Source organism: Crocuta crocuta, unplaced genomic scaffold (genome assembly GCF_008692635.1).
Source record: "Crocuta crocuta isolate KB4526 unplaced genomic scaffold, BGI_CrCroc_1.0 scaffold262, whole genome shotgun sequence".
In the NCBI taxonomy this organism is placed as follows: Eukaryota; Metazoa; Chordata; class Mammalia; order Carnivora; family Hyaenidae; genus Crocuta; species Crocuta crocuta.
The window spans coordinates 4827720-4834881 of record NW_027528869.1 but is presented as its reverse complement, the minus strand read 5'-3'; positions in this window follow the sequence as shown (position 1 = coordinate 4834881).

The following is a 7162-nucleotide window of genomic DNA, read 5'->3' as shown; positions in this document are numbered from 1 at the left end:
ATGATAGCTGCACAGGAGGGAGAAGCTAGCTGCTTGAGGGCTACCCAGCAACTAAGAATTTGTCTCTTACCAGGAGGATTTCCAGGTTTTTGCCTCAAGCTAGTAGGGCAGATGCTGTGCTACTTAGAGAGACAAGGAAGACTGAGAGAGGAAAAGGTTTTGGTGGCTGGGAGAGTCTGAACCAGAGAGTTCAGTTTCGGACATGTCATATCCGGGGTACCTGTGAATTGTGTGTGTGAATATGCCAAGTAGTTTGTTGGATAAATGCAATCTGGAGCTTATAGATTTATTTTTGCTTTTCTTGTTCTTTTCTTTATGTGTCAGGTTCCTGTTGGTATGAAGCTGGATGACAGACAGACGGGGCACCCTCCGCCCTCACTTTCCAGCTGTCTCTCAGCAGGTGCACAATTGGGAAGCATTCTGTCATTTATTCATCCCACAATCAGACACTGAGTCTTTCCTAGGAAGCGGTATGTTGCTGGGAGCTAAGAACACAAAAACAAATAAGCCTAACTGTCAGCACTCAAGAAATCACATCTAATCAGTGAACTATACTGACAAAGACGGAGACTGATGCACTCGAAGGTGTAACTTGAAGACTAAATGAGTACATCCACCTCCCTTCCTACTGGAAAGAGACCCCAGAAGAGAGTGGGCCTCATCAAGTACCTATTAACCCCCACAAGTGATTACTTCAAAGGTCTTATGTTTTTGCACCACCGAGAGGGGGCTGTTCAGTGTCTGTCTTAGCAATGGACCCATTTCTTAGTCCCACATGCCTGCAGGCCACCTTTTGAAAGATGGAATGCACACAAAAGTTAAGTCTGGGCTGGAATCGAATACTCGGGAGTCGGCAGCATGTGGATGGTCACAGAACCTGGGCGCAGGATCTGTGACATCATGGGTGGGCTCACCTTGGGAGGGTGTGCAGAGCAACGTGCTATGGCAAGAAGAGGGGAGTATTGCCCCCCTCTACCCCCAGGAGAACCACAGCAACCTAAGGACAGGGCGGGCAGGGAGGAACCATGAAGGCAGTAAGGAGTAGTCTGGGGTAGGTGCACCTCGAGAATGACAGCTCACAGGCGTCAAAGGAGGAACACAAGGGAGAAGGGGGGTGCCTCTGTTAAATGGTACAGAGGAGCCATCTGCCCTGATAAAGACCAAAATGTGTTTGCTGGATTTGTGAATGAGGGTCACTTTCAGAGAAGGTAAATGTCAATCAATAGAGTGAACAAGAGGCAAGGAAATGAACGTTCTGTGTGTAATTTGTTTTTATTTATTTATTTATTTATTTTCACTTATTTATTTACTTATTTATTTTCATAGAGAGACAGAGAGTGTGAACGGAGGAAGGAGAGAGAGAGAGACAGAGGGAGACACAGAATCCAAAGCAGGCTCCAGCCTCTGAGCCATCAGCACAGAGCCTGACGGGGGGCTCACACTCACAAACTGCGAGATTGTGACGGGAGCTGAAGTTGGACGCGCAACCAACTGAGCCACCCAGGTGCCCGTGTGTGTAAAGTAATTTGTAAGGCAGCCTGTGGAGGAAATGAGATGGTATCTGGAAAACAAGACAGGACCCGGGCAAGTTTCTCTGTTTTAACTGGAGGGTGTGAGATGTTCATATGTTGAGAGAGAGCCAGGGGAGAAGGAAAGATAGAAATCATAAGGTGGAGTAAGATAGTCCAGAATTCTTACGGAGGGACACCTGGCCTCGGCAGAGGTGACGGGATCGGCCCGGATGGACGGCGGGACACCTCATCCTCTGCGAGAGGGAAGGACTCAAGGACGGTATTGTCCAACGACCACCAAGCCCTTCTAAGAATTACACAGACTCTCATAAACCCTGCTTCCTCCATGGGGCCTTCGTGGGCACCACCAAGTGCTGAAGGTTCCTCTTGGTTTCTTGAGTCGTTGAGGCTTGACTGGGTTCTGCCTCTGGTCGAGGCCTCTCCGTTCACGACACACACTCTGCTCACCCTGCAAACACCCTGCGTGAATGCCCCTGTTGGGTGGCTCATAAGAAAGGACTCTAAATCAGAGTGGAGACAACATGAGTAGAGACACCCATGATATATTCAAAAGTATGTTGGGGCGCCTGGGTGGCTCAGTCGGTTAAGCGTCCGACTTTGGCTCAGGTCATGATCTCGCGGTTCGTGGGTTTGAGCCCCGCGTCAGGCTCTGTGCTGACTGCCCGCTCAGAGCCTGGAGCCTGCTTCAGAGTCTGTGTCTCCCTCTCTCTCGGAGCCTCCCCTGCCCACGCTGTCTCTCTTTCTCAGAAATACATAAAACATTAAAAAAAAAATAAACAAAAGTATGTCGTAGACACTGTTTAAGGAGGGCAAGAGTCCTGTGTTTGCGTTGGTCATATGAGAACTTCATTCAGCTGCATTTTAATCTATAGGGGGGGAGAGACGGGACAGACGGGGAGAGGTGGCAAATAGGTTGCTGCTCGGTGTCTGTGTTATTTCTGGAGTTTTAAGTTTCTCGAGTTTGTTCACCTAAATTTCAGGCAGTGCCACGTACCCTAAGGATATAGGGATTATATCACTGCCACTTTGGCTCAGCCTCAGAATAAATCATACAGGGAGGAGGGGGCGTCCACCCAGTATATTCCCTCTTGGCCTCCTTTCCTTCTTGCCAGACGTTGAACTCAGTGTTTAGGAGGATTCGGTCCTGGAGCCAGACTTCCTGAGCTCCCATTCTAGCTCTGTCATGTACCATCTGTGCAGCCTGGTGCGTGTTAATGAACCTCCTGAGCTGCCCCAGTTCATCTGTAAATGGGGTAGAAATGGCAGTGCCCGTGACTACTGCACAGGGTTGTTTTGTAGAATAAATAAGGTAATTCATGTAATGGGTTTGCCCAGTGCCTGGGACGTGACGAATGCTCCCTAAATGTTAGCTACCAATAGCTCTCATTTAAAACTTCAAAACAATCCACATTAGTAAGACAGAGCACACTATGCACACATCCTTATATTCTGGCGGTGATGTGGGCAAGAGGGGTGTAGCTGCGGGAATCAGAGAAGAATTCGAAGTCTCTTCAGCTGGGACTTGAGGGACAGACGGAGGATGGGTAGGGAGGCATGGGGAGGTCCTAGGTGTGGGAGCAGTGTGAGCAGAGGCATGGGGTGGGGAAAGTGAGGGGTACCTTCAGGGCGCCAGCATGTTTTCTTATGCTATCGGAGGATAAGGAGCCCAGGAGAGCGAAAGAGGCAAGACATGAAAAGAAGCTGCATTTGAGACAGCTCCTAACGTGACTTTTTGATGAGGGTCTAATGAATTCATTGCCAAGGAAAACTAAATTCAAGTTTTCCCTGAAGTTTGATGGTGAGAATGCTCTACATAGCCCATATCGATTCCTGCCACACTTTGAGTCCACTCAGGCATTTCCACCTGACACATATGGATTCTCCGTCCTGCATTTGTGCCTATCGCTCGGGTCTCTCCCCAGATTTCTACAGAATGGCGACTGCCAAAGAAAAAAAATCTCTCTAAAGAGAAAACCTAGAGCTAGTCAAGAATATAAATTCAATCAAAGGCAAGATCCATGGCATTCCATCAAATAAATACCCATCAATGTGGCATGCTCTGAAGCTGTAATTACTGCAAGATCAAAGTAATTTTACTCAAGAGTGGAGAAGCCAAATGTAAACGAAGGAGGTCTTCCTTAAACAAGTGATGACCAGTTCCCTGAGCTCAGCCAAATGTTCCGCTGTATTCATAGCCACAGTCACCTGATGGCCATTAAGCACTCGCGTAAGCAGGACAGTGTGGTGTTGGGCTGCCTTATGCACAGGACAAAGCTTACTGGGTGGTGCTCACAAAACGTACCAGGGCATTGGTGCCACAGGAAGATGGCTTCTGGCTGAAGGCAGAACATCCTTGTACATGCAGTTCCAGGCTGTGATTGGGGGCATCAAACCCTGAGCATAGTTTAGATATTTGTTAATATCTGGACTCTGTACTGTTTCCTGGTTTCTAACTTCATTACTCAGTAATCTAAAACATTAACCACATGCTCTACTCCAGACCCTAGGGAGAGAAGGAGCGAGATGGGGCCAGAGGGCCTTTTCGTAGAGTTCTATTTTGGGCAAGATACAGACAAGAAAGTACTTGGGAGTCAGGAGAAGAGATGACTCCACTAGTTCCCAGATTGGCAATTAGAAGCCCTGGTCTTTCTGTGGTTCTGTTTTTCATTATTAAGTCCAGACTGAAGCTAAATGTTTTATTTCCTTCCCTCCTGTCCCGCATTTTTCTTAATTCACTATACTGCCGTCCAGTCACCCTATGTCCTCACTGTGGGGTAGGGGACTGAAAATCAATCCCTTCCATACTTTGATGATGCGCCACTGTGTGGGGCTTTCAAAGGGGGAGAGAGGAGAGATGGGGTAACAGGCAGGGGAAGGCAGCAAAGTGCGCCTGAGCCATTGGCATCAGCTCAGAAGTAAGAAAGTAGAGGGGGCGCCTGGGTGGCTAGGTTGATTAAGCGCCTGACTTCGGCTCAGGTCATAAGCTCACGATTTGTGAGTGTGAGCCCACATTGGGCTCTGTGCTCGGAGCCTGGAATGGATTCTGTGTCTCTGTCTCTTTCTGCCCCTCCCCCCCTCAAAAATAAAATAAACATTAAAAATTCTTTTTAAAAAAAGAAGTGAGAATGTAGAACTAAAACCTTTAAGATCCTTTGCAATCTGGCCTCAACCCATCTCTCCGGCTGTCTCTCATTTCTCACCGTCCCAAATTCTTGACTCCAGGTATACAGCCCTACTCACTGTCCCCTTGCAGAACCTCCTGGTGACGACCTACTCCGAAGCCACTCTGAATGCTCCCCACCACAGAGGCTGGAAAGTTAAACACGCGCACTTCCCCATCTCTGCCGCAGGTATAGGGGCCCTATGTCAGTGCTGGCCCGTTAGGTGTTAAGTGGAAATCTGCTGGGGGAGCTTCTGCTTTTGTTTCCTCACAAAATTAGACGATACTCCTGACACGGCCTTTCCTCCTCTCCCTTTTTTCCTACCTTGAACATGGATGAACGTGTGATGGCAGGAGCTGTACCAGCCACATTGCAGTCACGAGGGACACAGCAAGGCAAGTGGAAGAGATGTAAGCACTGAGTTAATGAACCTACCGCGAGATTTCTTGCTATGTGAGAAAATAAAACCGTGTTAGTTTAAGCTACGGTTGGTTCAGTTATCTGTTACTTACAGCTTAATTCATCCCTAAACGATACCCTGAACTAGGTGCGGGGCTATAATGCAGGACAAATCAGGTATTGGCCTCTTACTTATTATCAAGAAAGAAAGAAAGAAAAAAAAAAAAGAATAAGACCCCAAATCACAAATAGTGGTTTGCATTAAGAAGGAAAACATAAATACGATGCTATGATAGAAAATTGTGGGGGACCCTAGTGTAGACAGAGGGGCCAGTGTAGACTTTTTTGAGGAGGAGGGGGTTAAAGTAGGACGTGTAGGATGAGAAGGCCCAGCCATTTGAAAAAGAAGTTTTCTGGCAGACACAACAGCTAGTGCAAAGGCCCTGGGGCAATAAAGACCTCGCTGTGTTCAAGGCAGTTAATGTTCACCCGGGGCTGAAGGATAGAAGGAGAAGATTAGAAAGAAAGGAAGGGGAGGGAGTGGCCAGGGGCGAAATCACACAGGCCTGGAAGGGCATGAAACGGTCCACACATTTCAGTCTAAGGGCAAAGTGAGAGTTTTAAAGTATAGAAATGGACCAAACGGAGGGGAGACCCGTCAGGAGGCCGGTGCGGGAGTCCAGGGAAGAAAGACGGTGGTGGGCCCTCGATGGTCCCGTGGAGGCCAACTGGCCTCAGCGGCACTTCCTGATGTAGTCACGCTTGCTGGTCACCTCCTCCTTGCCGATTTTCTCATTTTCCTCCTACACCACTGACCATGTCTTTGTCAGACTCGCTTCCTCTGCTCTTCTCTAAATATGGGGGTTCCCCCGGATTCTTACCTGCGTGCCCTCTTCCTGCCCTGCAGCCTTTCCCTGGGAGAGTCCGGAACTCATCCCCTCCATCCGTATACTGATGGCCTCCACACGCATGTCCTTTGTAGCGTCCGATCCACCTCCAACTGGGAGCCAGCCCCCCTCGGGGGCTCCGTGGGCCTCGCCACGGTCCTGTGGTCACTGCTCCCCATCACCTGCCTCACGCCGGTGCTGCCCGCCACAGGGACGCAGTTACGTCCGGCCCCCCTTCCCGCTCACCTCCGTCACCTGCTCGCGGGCAAGTCCTGTGGTCTTGCTTCTCGCTTCTCCCCACCCCCACGCCACCATCCCACCTTAGGCCTCCGCCATCTTCGAGTGTTGGGACGGGTCCTCCCCCTCCAGCTGCATTTCCTTGCAATCCGTTCTTCCCCCGGGCACAGCGTTTTCCCTTCAAACACAACGGTGCGTGTTCCTGCTCCAAGTTGTTCACCTACTTTCCCTTAGGATCGAGTGGAAACGCCTTGCGTGACCTAAGGCCCCTGTGGCTGCACTTTCACCTTGGCCCTGAGTTCAGTGCGTGAGCCTGCGGGGCTCAGCTGTGTGTGAGGGTCACAGCACTTCCTCCCTCCCGGAGCGCGTGCGTGGGCGCGTGGGGCGCGTGGGCGCGTGGGGCAGCACGGAAGGCGCGCGGCACGGCGTTTCCGAGGGGCCGACGCCCAGTGGCCCAGCGTGCTTCCTCCCTGGTCTTCAGACAGGAGCCGGGCCGCCCTCAGAAGAGACGGCTGTTGCGAACGGTCGCCAAGAAAGGTCATGGCGTCGCTCTTACCCCGTTCCTTGGCAAATCCCATTTTATCCTGGCGAGGACGCAAACTCGGTTCGGTTTCCTTCCTCGCTGCTCATGCCTCCCTGTCTGGCGGCTGCCGAGGCGGGTTTCCCCCGGAGAGCCTTTCCGGCGTCCCCGGGAGGGCGGCTCGCGGGGCCGAGTCCTGGGGCCGCCCCGGGGCCCGCCTGGCCCTTCTGCCCTCGTGCTTCCCCCACATTCTGTGTCGGCTCAGCCGCTTTCCCGCCTGCGCCTCACAGTCCCCGGAGGCGGGGGGCCTGGGGACCCTTTCCTTCTCCGCGGGCCCAGCTGCACAGCCTTCCAGCTCGTGAGACTGGACCTGTGCTTTTTCTTAAACGTTTTCTTTCTAATGTTCATTATTTATTTTTGAGAGAG